The sequence below is a fragment of the Hyla sarda genome, unplaced genomic scaffold (genome assembly GCF_029499605.1).
Source record: "Hyla sarda isolate aHylSar1 unplaced genomic scaffold, aHylSar1.hap1 scaffold_704, whole genome shotgun sequence".
Lineage (NCBI taxonomy): Eukaryota > Metazoa > Chordata > Amphibia > Anura > Hylidae > Hyla > Hyla sarda.
In genome coordinates, this window is record NW_026610723.1 from 170290 (window position 1) to 182030 (window position 11741).

The following is an 11741-nucleotide window of genomic DNA, read 5'->3' on the forward strand; positions in this document are numbered from 1 at the left end:
GTTTCCTATGCAGATCCTAAGCCCAGTGTCACATGCAAGTAGGAGGAGTAAGAAGGGTTCCTGGCAAATCCGGGTTATGGATTGCATTTAAAAAGGCCCCGTGGGAGTGCAATGGGCCCCTGTCTTGCTGCTTAGCAATAATGGTATGGGTTTAGGTTCTGCTGTGTGTACTGGTGGTTGACTGCCCCCCAGCCCAGAGTGTGCATGGAAAATTGTCTGGCAGCCTCCCTGACAGCAAGCAGTGATAGTGCCCATGAAGGGGACCTTGTTGGGCCCGCCCCTTTCACGGTTATCGCTTCTCGGCCTTTTGGCTAAGATCAAGTGTAGTATCTGTTCTTATCAGTTTAATATCTGATACGTCCCCTATCTGGGGACCATATATTAAATGGATTTTTGAGAACGGGGGCCGATTTCGAAGCTTGCTTCCGTCGCCCTATGCATTGACCCGATATGGCAGTATCTTCGGGTACAGTGCACCACCCCCTTACAGGGTTAAAAAGAAAGATTCCTACTTTCATTGCTACCTGCTTGCTGGCTAGCCAGCTAGCCAGCCCTGTGGGCCTTGCTGCTGCTGCAGCCAAAAAACAAAAGGTGGTGCTGCTGCTGCTTCTGCTGCTTCTGCTTCTGCTTGTGTCTGGCCCCTGTTGGAGCGTCCAGGCACAGGACTTCTGCTGCTGCTGACTAAATGGCCTCCTTAATTGGATCATTTGAGTAGCCAGCACACCTGTGCAGGTAGGGCATGACATGATAGGCAGCTGCCTTGATAGCGGGTGGGTGCTGAATGTTCCTAATTGACAAAATAAGATTAATGCTTATGAAGAAATATAAAATCTCATCCCTTCCCCAATATCGCGCCACACCCCTACCCCTTAATTCCCTGGTTGAACTTGATGGACATATGTCTTTTTTCGACCGTACTAACTATGTAACTATGTAACATAACATGGGGGGGGGGGGGTCTCCTGGCTGTTCACACAGGTGTGTCATTGCTGTACATTGACCATGCATTGCTTCTGTGGTATTGCAAAGGCAAAGACAAATGCTTCCAGCCATCCATTGCACTAATGGATTGGTCATCAGCTGGCTGTCTATGTCCCGCATCAATATAGACCAAAGTACAGAGGGTTAGGCTATGCTATTGTGCACCTACCTGATGCATCAGAAGGTGCGAGGCCCTTGCTAAATTCTGTGCACAGACTTTGAGATCTATGCTTTAGACTGTATCTAAACCTGCTCCAACATGGACTGACATTCTGGCCTACTTTCAGCCGATGCGACTTGTCTGTCGCTGAACAGTCGCTTTTTATGTATTCAGCACCTATGTATAATGTTGTAAAAATGCTCTAGAAGCTAAAGTCGCAGAAATGTCACACATATTTGGCCTGCAACTTTCTGTGCGACAAATTCAGACAGGAAAAATCAGTATAAATCCTTAGAAAATTATCCCCCAGTGTCTCCATCTGCTGGCGGTATTGAATAAGCATTGCTGCACTGATGGGGTATGCATTAGACGAAAAAAAAGAAGAAAAAGAAGAATAATACGCCCAGAAAAGAGGCGAAAAGGAGAAAAACGTAAAAAAACGTGAAAAAAAAGTAAGAGGAAGAGAAGGGAAAAAAAGGTGGAAATGGGTTTAAAAGTGATTTCGGCGGAGAAATATATATATATATATATATATATATATATATATATATATATACGCGCACACACACACATAGATATAAACGTATTCTCCGTTGAGATATTGCAGCCGCTGCTGTGTCCAGGCCCAGGAGCCTTAGCACTGTGCTGTGATGTCACTCAATACCACTGACATCACTAGGTGTAAACAACATCTCTCCTTTGCTGTGTATGTGACTATGGAGCTGTTTGGTGATGTCGTCTATTACGGCCTTCATAGAAGCAACAGGAGATTGTTGCATCCATCTAGAACCCTCAGAACTACAGTGCTATGATGTCACTCACTTCCACAGGCCTTGCAGAGTGTAAACAACAACAACCCAGCTTTGTTGTGTATGTAACCATAGGGATTTGTGATGTCACCTAGAACCTTCACAGCAGCGACAGCTTTATGAGGAGCATCAGCACTGCTCTGCCTGAGCAGAACCATCACCGCCATAGGTTGTCAAATAACCCGGATTTAACCCACACAGGTAAGTCCAATGGGGTGCAGGCATGTCCTCTATGCTTACAGCTTCCCGTGGGTGTTGGTTTGATACCGTTTGGGGACAGCCAAGGAGGCATCTGCAGGCAACAAAGGTAGGTGTGTGCTTGTGTGTGTGTTTCCTATGCAGATCCTAAGCCCAGTGTCACATGCAAGTAGGAGGAGTAAGAAGGGTTCCTGGCAAATCCGGGTTATGGATTGCATTTAAAAAGGCCCCGTGGGAGTGCAATGGGCCCCTGTCTTGCTGCTTAGCAATAATGGTATGGGTTTAGGTTCTGCTGTGTGTACTGGTGGTTGACTGCCCCCCAGCCCAGAGTGTGCATGGAAAATTGTCTGGCAGCCTCCCTGACAGCAAGCAGTGATAGTGCCCATGAAGGGGACCTTGTTGGGCCCGCCCCTTTCACGGTTATCGCTTCTCGGCCTTTTGGCTAAGATCAAGTGTAGTTCTGCTCACTTGGTCTGGCCAGAGGGTGTCTGGGGTACCCGGCTCCTTTGCCTGGGGGGATCGTCCTTCTTAACGGAGGGACTTCACCCCCCTGCTGCTATCAGGGAGCCGGCTTAGTCCCCAGACAACGGGAGGCGATCCCCACCTACCTACTTCGGTGGGGGAGGTGTCTGGACATCATGGACATGGAGGAAGATTGCGGTTTTTCTTCGGAAGGCGTGCCGCCTTTTGCGAGACTTCGGAATGGAGTTCGTATTTCCCTGCTCGATGTCCGGAAGAAGGAAAGAGGCCTTGTCTTTGTCGTGGAAGAAGTGCTGTTTAAGTTGCTGGAAGTCAAGAGGGAGCAAATCCTATCCATGCTTGAGTTTCCCAGAAGTGGATACTACGACGTGGTGCTGGCTTCTGAAGAGGACTATGAGTCATTTTGGAACATATTGCAGCAAAAGAAGGTATGTCCGGTTTTGGAAGGGGTGGAGATAGTTCCACATTTCCCACGTAGAGAACGATTGGTGACTATAAGGATGTATAGCCCATATACTTCGGAGGAGGATATCGTTACCTTTTTGTCTCGATTCTGTGACAGTGTTCTGCCTAAAGGCAAGGTATTTAATCAATATGGACTATGGACCACCAAGTGGAGGTTCCATGTGAAATTTAAAATGGCAGATGGCAAGTTAGTGATCCCCCCAGGACGGTTTAAAATTGGTTCTGTGAACGGGGATCTGTATTTTTCTGGCATGCAAGATTTTTGCCGCAAATGTAAACAGTACGGTCACAGAAAGGAGGATTGCACGTTTTTGTGGTGTTTCAAGTGTCAAGAGGAGGGTCACGACGTGGAAAATTGTCAAAAGAAAAGGAAATGCCATCTGTGTGGTGAGGAGGGCCATCTGCTTGGCTCGTGTCCTAAGAAAAAGTCTGAGAAAAATTCTGAGAAAAAGGAAGCTGTAAAAAGAAGCAGAGAGGAACCAGCTGAAGTGAAAGAACCAGAAGTGGAGCAGGTTCCAACTAGAAGACCTACAGAGCAGAAGAAGAAGAGAGAGGAGGAAGTGTATGTGCCAGTGCAGTATTTTGGTGTGCTTGGTGGTTTGTTGGAAAATTTGTCGGAAGCAGAAAGAAAAACGTTTGACAAAGATATGATGGATCTAAAGATAGGCTTGAAGAACCGGGAGGAAGAAGCTCGGGATAAAGTCTATTTTTCTTTCAAGGCAGACATGAACCGTTTTGTTGAAACGTATAAAATTCCAGGCTGGTTAGCGTCTCAAGTTAAGAAAGATATAGCAAATGGCAATATCAGTCGAGGACTGATAGACTTTCTAATGGTGTTTGCATGGAGGAAGGGGATGACCTTCTAATTTGGTTTTGCTTAATTAGAAAGTAATGTTTGGTTTTGCTATTTTATGTTGTTTCTTATTTTGTTTTTAAATGTTCTATTTTGTTTCATTAGTGTTTAAGAAAAGAAAATGAGAAATTTATTTAATAAAAAAATGAATCTGTTCTTATCAGTTTAATATCTGATACGTCCCCTATCTGGGGACCATATATTAAATGGATTTTTGAGAACGGGGGCCGATTTCGAAGCTTGCTTCCGTCGCCCTATGCATTGACCCGATATGGCAGTATCTTCGGGTACAGTGCACCACCCCCTTACAGGGTTAAAAAGAAAGATTCCTACTTTCATTGCTACCTGCTTGCTGGCTAGCCAGCTAGCCAGCCCTGTGGGCCTTGCTGCTGCTGCAGCCAAAAAACAAAAGGTGGTGCTGCTGCTGCTTCTGCTGCTTCTGCTTCTGCTTCTGCTTGTGTCTGGCCCCTGTTGGAGCGTCCAGGCACAGGACTTCTGCTGCTGCTGACTAAATGGCCTCCTTAATTGGATCATTTGAGTAGCCAGCACACCTGTGCAGGTAGGGCATGACATGATAGGCAGCTGCCTTGATAGCGGGTGGGTGCTGAATGTTCCTAATTGACAAAATAAGATTAATGCTTATGAAGAAATATAAAATCTCATCCCTTCCCCAATATCGCGCCACACCCCTACCCCTTAATTCCCTGGTTGAACTTGATGGACATATGTCTTTTTTCGACCGTACTAACTATGTAACTATGTAACATAACATGGGGGGGGGGTCTCCTGGCTGTTCACACAGGTGTGTCATTGCTGTACATTGACCATGCATTGCTTCTGTGGTATTGCAAAGGCAAAGACAAATGCTTCCAGCCATCCATTGCACTAATGGATTGGTCATCAGCTGGCTGTCTATGTCCCGCATCAATATAGACCAAAGTACAGAGGGTTAGGCTATGCTATTGTGCACCTACCTGATGCATCAGAAGGTGCGAGGCCCTTGCTAAATTCTGTGCACAGACTTTGAGATCTATGCTTTAGACTGTATCTAAACCTGCTCCAACATGGACTGACATTCTGGCCTACTTTCAGCCGATGCGACTTGTCTGTCGCTGAACAGTCGCTTTTTATGTATTCAGCACCTATGTATAATGTTGTAAAAATGCTCTAGAAGCTAAAGTCGCAGAAATGTCACACATATTTGGCCTGCAACTTTCTGTGCGACAAATTCAGACAGGAAAAATCAGTATAAATCCTTAGAAAATTATCCCCCAGTGTCTCCATCTGCTGGCGGTATTGAATAAGCATTGCTGCACTGATGGGGTATGCATTAGACGAAAAAAAAGAAGAAAAAGAAGAATAATACGCCCAGAAAAGAGGCGAAAAGGAGAAAAACGTAAAAAAACGTGAAAAAAAAGTAAGAGGAAGAGAAGGGAAAAAAAGGTGGAAATGGGTTTAAAAGTGATTTCGGCGGAGAAATATATATATATATATATATATATATATATATATATATATATACGCGCACACACACACATAGATATAAACGTATTCTCCGTTGAGATATTGCAGCCGCTGCTGTGTCCAGGCCCAGGAGCCTTAGCACTGTGCTGTGATGTCACTCAATACCACTGACATCACTAGGTGTAAACAACATCTCTCCTTTGCTGTGTATGTGACTATGGAGCTGTTTGGTGATGTCGTCTATTATGGCCTTCATAGAAGCAACAGGAGATTGTTGCATCCATCTAGAACCCTCAGAACTACAGTGCTATGATGTCACTCACTTCCACAGGCCTTGCAGAGTGTAAACAACAACAACCCAGCTTTGTTGTGTATGTAACCATAGGGATTTGTGATGTCACCTAGAACCTTCACAGCAGCGACAGCTTTATGAGGAGCATCAGCACTGCTCTGCCTGAGCAGAACCATCACCGCTATAGGTTGTCAAATAACCCGGATTTAACCCACACAGGTAAGTCCAATGGGGTGCAGGCATGTCCTCTATGCTTACAGCTTCCCGTGGGTGTTGGTTTGATACCGTTTGGGGACAGCCAAGGAGGCATCTGCAGGCAACAAAGGTAGGTGTGTGCTTGTGTGTGTGTTTCCTATGCAGATCCTAAGCCCAGTGTCACATGCAAGTAGGAGGAGTAAGAAGGGTTCCTGGCAAATCCGGGTTATGGATTGCATTTAAAAAGGCCCCGTGGGAGTGCAATGGGCCCCTGTCTTGCTGCTTAGCAATAATGGTATGGGTTTAGGTTCTGCTGTGTGTACTGGTGGTTGACTGCCCCCCAGCCCAGAGTGTGCATGGAAAATTGTCTGGCAGCCTCCCTGACAGCAAGCAGTGATAGTGCCCATGAAGGGGACCTTGTTGGGCCCGCCCCTTTCACGGTTATCGCTTCTCGGCCTTTTGGCTAAGATCAAGTGTAGTATCTGTTCTTATCAGTTTAATATCTGATACGTCCCCTATCTGGGGACCATATATTAAATGGATTTTTGAGAACGGGGGCCGATTTCGAAGCTTGCTTCCGTCGCCCTATGCATTGACCCGATATGGCAGTATCTTCGGGTACAGTGCACCACCCCCTTACAGGGTTAAAAAGAAAGATTCCTACTTTCATTGCTACCTGCTTGCTGGCTAGCCAGCTAGCCAGCCCTGTGGGCCTTGCTGCTGCTGCAGCCAAAAAACAAAAGGTGGTGCTGCTGCTGCTTCTGCTGCTTCTGCTTCTGCTTGTGTCTGGCCCCTGTTGGAGCGTCCAGGCACAGGACTTCTGCTGCTGCTGACTAAATGGCCTCCTTAATTGGATCATTTGAGTAGCCAGCACACCTGTGCAGGTAGGGCATGACATGATAGGCAGCTGCCTTGATAGCGGGTGGGTGCTGAATGTTCCTAATTGACAAAATAAGATTAATGCTTATGAAGAAATATAAAATCTCATCCCTTCCCCAATATCGCGCCACACCCCTACCCCTTAATTCCCTGGTTGAACTTGATGGACATATGTCTTTTTTCGACCGTACTAACTATGTAACTATGTAACATAACATGGGGGGGGGGGGGGGGTCTCCTGGCTGTTCACACAGGTGTGTCATTGCTGTACATTGACCATGCATTGCTTCTGTGGTATTGCAAAGGCAAAGACAAATGCTTCCAGCCATCCATTGCACTAATGGATTGGTCATCAGCTGGCTGTCTATGTCCCGCATCAATATAGACCAAAGTACAGAGGGTTAGGCTATGCTATTGTGCACCTACCTGATGCATCAGAAGGTGCGAGGCCCTTGCTAAATTCTGTGCACAGACTTTGAGATCTATGCTTTAGACTGTATCTAAACCTGCTCCAACATGGACTGACATTCTGGCCTACTTTCAGCCGATGCGACTTGTCTGTCGCTGAACAGTCGCTTTTTATGTATTCAGCACCTATGTATAATGTTGTAAAAATGCTCTAGAAGCTAAAGTCGCAGAAATGTCACACATATTTGGCCTGCAACTTTCTGTGCGACAAATTCAGACAGGAAAAATCAGTATAAATCCTTAGAAAATTATCCCCCAGTGTCTCCATCTGCTGGCGGTATTGAATAAGCATTGCTGCACTGATGGGGTATGCATTAGACGAAAAAAAAGAAGAAAAAGAAGAATAATACGCCCAGAAAAGAGGCGAAAAGGAGAAAAACGTAAAAAAACGTGAAAAAAAGTAAGAGGAAGAGAAGGGAAAAAAAGGTGGAAATGGGTTTAAAAGTGATTTCGGCGGAGAAATATATATATATATATATATATATATATATATATATATATATATACGCGCACACACACACATAGATATAAACGTATTCTCCGTTGAGATATTGCAGCCGCTGCTGTGTCCAGGCCCAGGAGCCTTAGCACTGTGCTGTGATGTCACTCAATACCACTGACATCACTAGGTGTAAACAACATCTCTCCTTTGCTGTGTATGTGACTATGAAGCTGTTTGGTGATGTCGTCTATTACGGCCTTCATAGAAGCAACAGGAGATTGTTGCATCCATCTAGAACCCTCAGAACTACAGTGCTATGATGTCACTCACTTCCACAGGCCTTGCAAAGTGTAAACAACAACAACCCAGCTTTGTTGTGTATGTAACCATAGGGATTTGTGATGTCACCTAGAACCTTCACAGCAGCGACAGCTTTATGAGGAGCATCAGCACTGCTCTGCCTGAGCAGAACCATCACCGCCATAGGTTGTCAAATAACCCGGATTTAACCCACACAGGTAAGTCCAATGGGGTGCAGGCATGTCCTCTATGCTTACAGCTTCCCGTGGGTGTTGGTTTGATACCGTTTGGGGACAGCCAAGGAGGCATCTGCAGGCAACAAAGGTAGGTGTGTGCTTGTGTGTGTGTTTCCTATGCAGATCCTAAGCCCAGTGTCACATGCAAGTAGGAGGAGTAAGAAGGGTTCCTGGCAAATCCGGGTTATGGATTGCATTTAAAAAGGCCCCGTGGGAGTGCAATGGGCCCCTGTCTTGCTGCTTAGCAATAATGGTATGGGTTTAGGTTCTGCTGTGTGTACTGGTGGTTGACTGCCCCCCAGCCCAGAGTGTGCATGGAAAATTGTCTGGCAGCCTCCCTGACAGCAAGCAGTGATAGTGCCCATGAAGGGGACCTTGTTGGGCCCGCCCCTTTCACGGTTATCGCTTCTCGGCCTTTTGGCTCCGATCAAGTGTAAACTTGGTCTGGGTCAGGGGTGCGGGTGTTCTGCTGAGCAGGAATCCGGAGTGGTGATCTTACTGTGGAATCGACAGACAAGAGAAGAACAATGGCTGGAAAGGAATACCTCCCTGCGATTGAGAAGACTGTACGTTTTGTGGTGGAAACTTCTGACCGGGGTAAGAATCGGATTGAGTACATTGGACATGAACTTGTGGAGAAATTGGGTGGTTTTGGCATGGATAGTTTGTTCTGTGTGCAAGAGAATAGGAAGCAAGGAATATATGATGTGTCCTTCATCTATGAAGCTGATTGCCAGAACTTCTATGAATGTTTGAAAAGAAATGCCAATAACCCTGTCTTGGAAAATGTAAAGTTTTTTCCTCTGTTTGAGATGGGAGTGAAGACTCTGTTTGTACATATGTACAATCCATTCTTAGACCCGGATATGATTAAGAACTTTCTAAGTATCTACTGTGAAAGTGTCCAAGGGGGAGTGAAGCAAACTAGTAGTTTGGGTGTGTTTAATGGCACATGGAAGTTCTTTGTAAAACTGAAGCTGGATCCTGGGAGCATTGGTGGAGTGAAACACCCACCGGCCAATTTTTCAATCGCCGGAAACCGGGGTTATGTCTATTATTATGGCCAGCCATTGTTTTGCCGTGATTGTTTGCTGTTTGGACATGTTAAAGAGGCTTGTCCAGGTAATAAGAAGTGCCGAAATTGTAAAATGCCAGGGCATGAAGCGGGAGCTTGTCCACAGCCCAGAACTTGTGATCTTTGTGGCCTTGTTGGACATGTGTATAGAAATTGTCCGGAGGTGGCTAAAAGGGAGAAGGAGAAAGAGGCCAGAAAAGATTTGGCAATTAAAAAAAGGGAAAAGGCAAAGGCAGACATGGCAGAAAAGAGTGTGATTGCTATTATTGAGAAAGCAACGGTGGTGGAAGAGAAGGTGCAGGAGGAGATTGAAGAGGAGATGGAGGAGGAGGTGAGAATTGAAGAGGTGCCTAGTCCTCAGGTGTCTGGCACTCAAAAAGTTGAATGGTCGAATTCAGAAGAGGAAAGTGCTAAAGAGAGAGAGGAAGATCTTTTTCGTCCCCCACGGAAGGCGGCGAGAGGTGCCAGTGGTGAAAAGATGGAGCAGACGGTGGTGGAGACGAGTAATCGTTTTGCCGCAATATCTGAGGGTGAAATGGATAAATGCATTGGAGAAGAAACTTCTCCCTCGACACTGAGCCGTAAAGTTCATTAACTCTCTTCTAGGTTTTTTCTTCCTATGGGTTGTTATTTGATTTGATATGTCTTTTTCGGTTAGTTTGTCAAATGTTAGAGTCTTTAAAAATAAGAATAGAAGAGCGGCCATTCTGGAGGAATTGGCAGGAACTAATAATGACATAATTTGTCTACAGGAATGTGGATTGGATTTTCCTCCAAAAAAGGAGGAGTGGAGATATGGACCAGCAGTGTGGTCTTGCTCTAATGTAAATAGAAATGATGGAGTTGGGGTTTTGTTTAGGAATAATAAGTTTAAAGTTTGTAGTCAAATGGTGTTAAGGGAAGGAAGGTGTGTGTTGGTGGAGGTTGGGTTACATGGGTTTAAGTTTAAGTTAATTAATGTTTATGCACCTGTGAATAAGGAGGAGAGGGTTGGTTTGTTTGAAATAATTAAGGGTTTTTTGTCTGGGAAGGAACCAGTGTTGTTAGTAGGTGATTTCAACTGTGAGATTGGGAGGGATGCGGATGTTTCTGGAAATATGCTTAAGAGTATGGTGAGTGATTTCAAGTTAAGAGATGTGGTTGAAGTGTGTGGTGTGAATCCTGTGTTAGCAACATATCATGCTGAGAGTGGAAGGAGTGAGTCAAGATTAGATATGTGTTTTGTGTCCAAAATGATAGGATGTATGTGGTATAAGCAAGAGAGAGTGATTTATTCTGATCATGAGCGTGTGAGTTGTGGTTTGGTGTTGGATGAGATTTGCATAAGTGGGAGGGGTTACTGGAAGCTTAATGTGAAACTGTTGGATGAAAAGGAGGTATATGATAGGTATATTAAGAAGTATAAGTTATGGTGTGAGAAGAAAAAAGAATTTTTGGATTTATTGTGTTGGTGGGAGTGGGTTAAAGAAAGAACTAAGGTTTTTTTCAAGAGGGAAGGTTATAAAAGGAAAGCTAGGGAAAGAAAGAAGTATGAATGGCTGAATAAAAGGTTGGGGTTTCTCATTAAGTTGAAAAAGAAGGGATGGAGAGTGGATGGTAAGATTGATGCTGTGAAAAGAGATATAAAGGATTGGTTGAATGAAAGAGGAAAAGAGTTAATGTACAGAGCAAAAGTGGACAAATTGGAGAAGGATGAAAAGTGTTCAAGATATTTTTTTAAGAAAGTGATTGGGAGAAAGGATGATTTAGTGAGTGTGTATGATAAGGATGGTGGTTTGGTGAGAGGCAAAGCTGTACTGAATGTGGTGAAAGAGTTTTATGAGGACTTATATGCAGTCAAACAGTGTGATAGGGGTTTGGCTGAGGAAGTGCTGGAAGTGATTGATAAGAAGGTAGATTGTAATGAGTATGAGAGTTTAATGAGAGAGATTGGAATGGAAGAGATTAAAAGGACGGTTGATAGTATGGCTAAAAATAAGACTCCTGGAGAGGATGGGTTGCCGGCTGAGTTTTATGTGAAATTGTGGGATGTACTGAAGGATGATATGGAGAGTATCTTTAAGTATATGTGGGCTAATGGAAGATTGGTGGAAAGTATGAAGAGTGGGATAGTGGTTTTGATTTATAAGAAAGGGGATGTGAATGATATAAGGAATTGGAGGCCGATAACTTTGTTGAATGTGGATTATAAAATATTTGCAAAGCTGATTACAAATAGAATGAGGGACGTGATAGAGCAAGTGATTGGGGAGGAGCAAGTGTGTGGTGTGCCAGGAAGAAGAATTAGTGAGAATTTGTGTTTGTTGAGAGATATATTGTGGGATGGTATGTGTAGAAAGCAGGTGGTTCGTGTGTTGTCAATTGATTTTGAAAAAGCTTTTGACCGTTTGTCGCATGGGTTTTTGTTTAAGGTGCTAGTTAAAATGGGGTTTCCAGGTGATTTT

General features: G+C 44.6%; 2 non-coding genes and 1 pseudogene across 2 annotated transcripts; all 3 read left to right on the forward strand.

The window, feature by feature from the left end:
• Window positions 1–291: 291 nt before the first annotated feature.
• Window positions 292–482, forward strand: LOC130344041 (U2 spliceosomal RNA). The gene has a single exon (XR_008883147.1). It is a non-coding gene; the product is annotated as a U2 spliceosomal RNA (small nuclear RNA).
• A 3590-nt stretch (window positions 483–4072) lies between these two features.
• Window positions 4073–4249, forward strand: LOC130344053 (U2 spliceosomal RNA; annotated as a pseudogene).
• A 2091-nt stretch (window positions 4250–6340) lies between these two features.
• On the forward strand, window positions 6341–6531 carry LOC130344042 (U2 spliceosomal RNA). Its single transcript, XR_008883148.1, has one exon. It is a non-coding gene; the product is annotated as a U2 spliceosomal RNA (small nuclear RNA).
• The last annotated feature ends 5210 nt before the right edge of the window (window positions 6532–11741 follow it).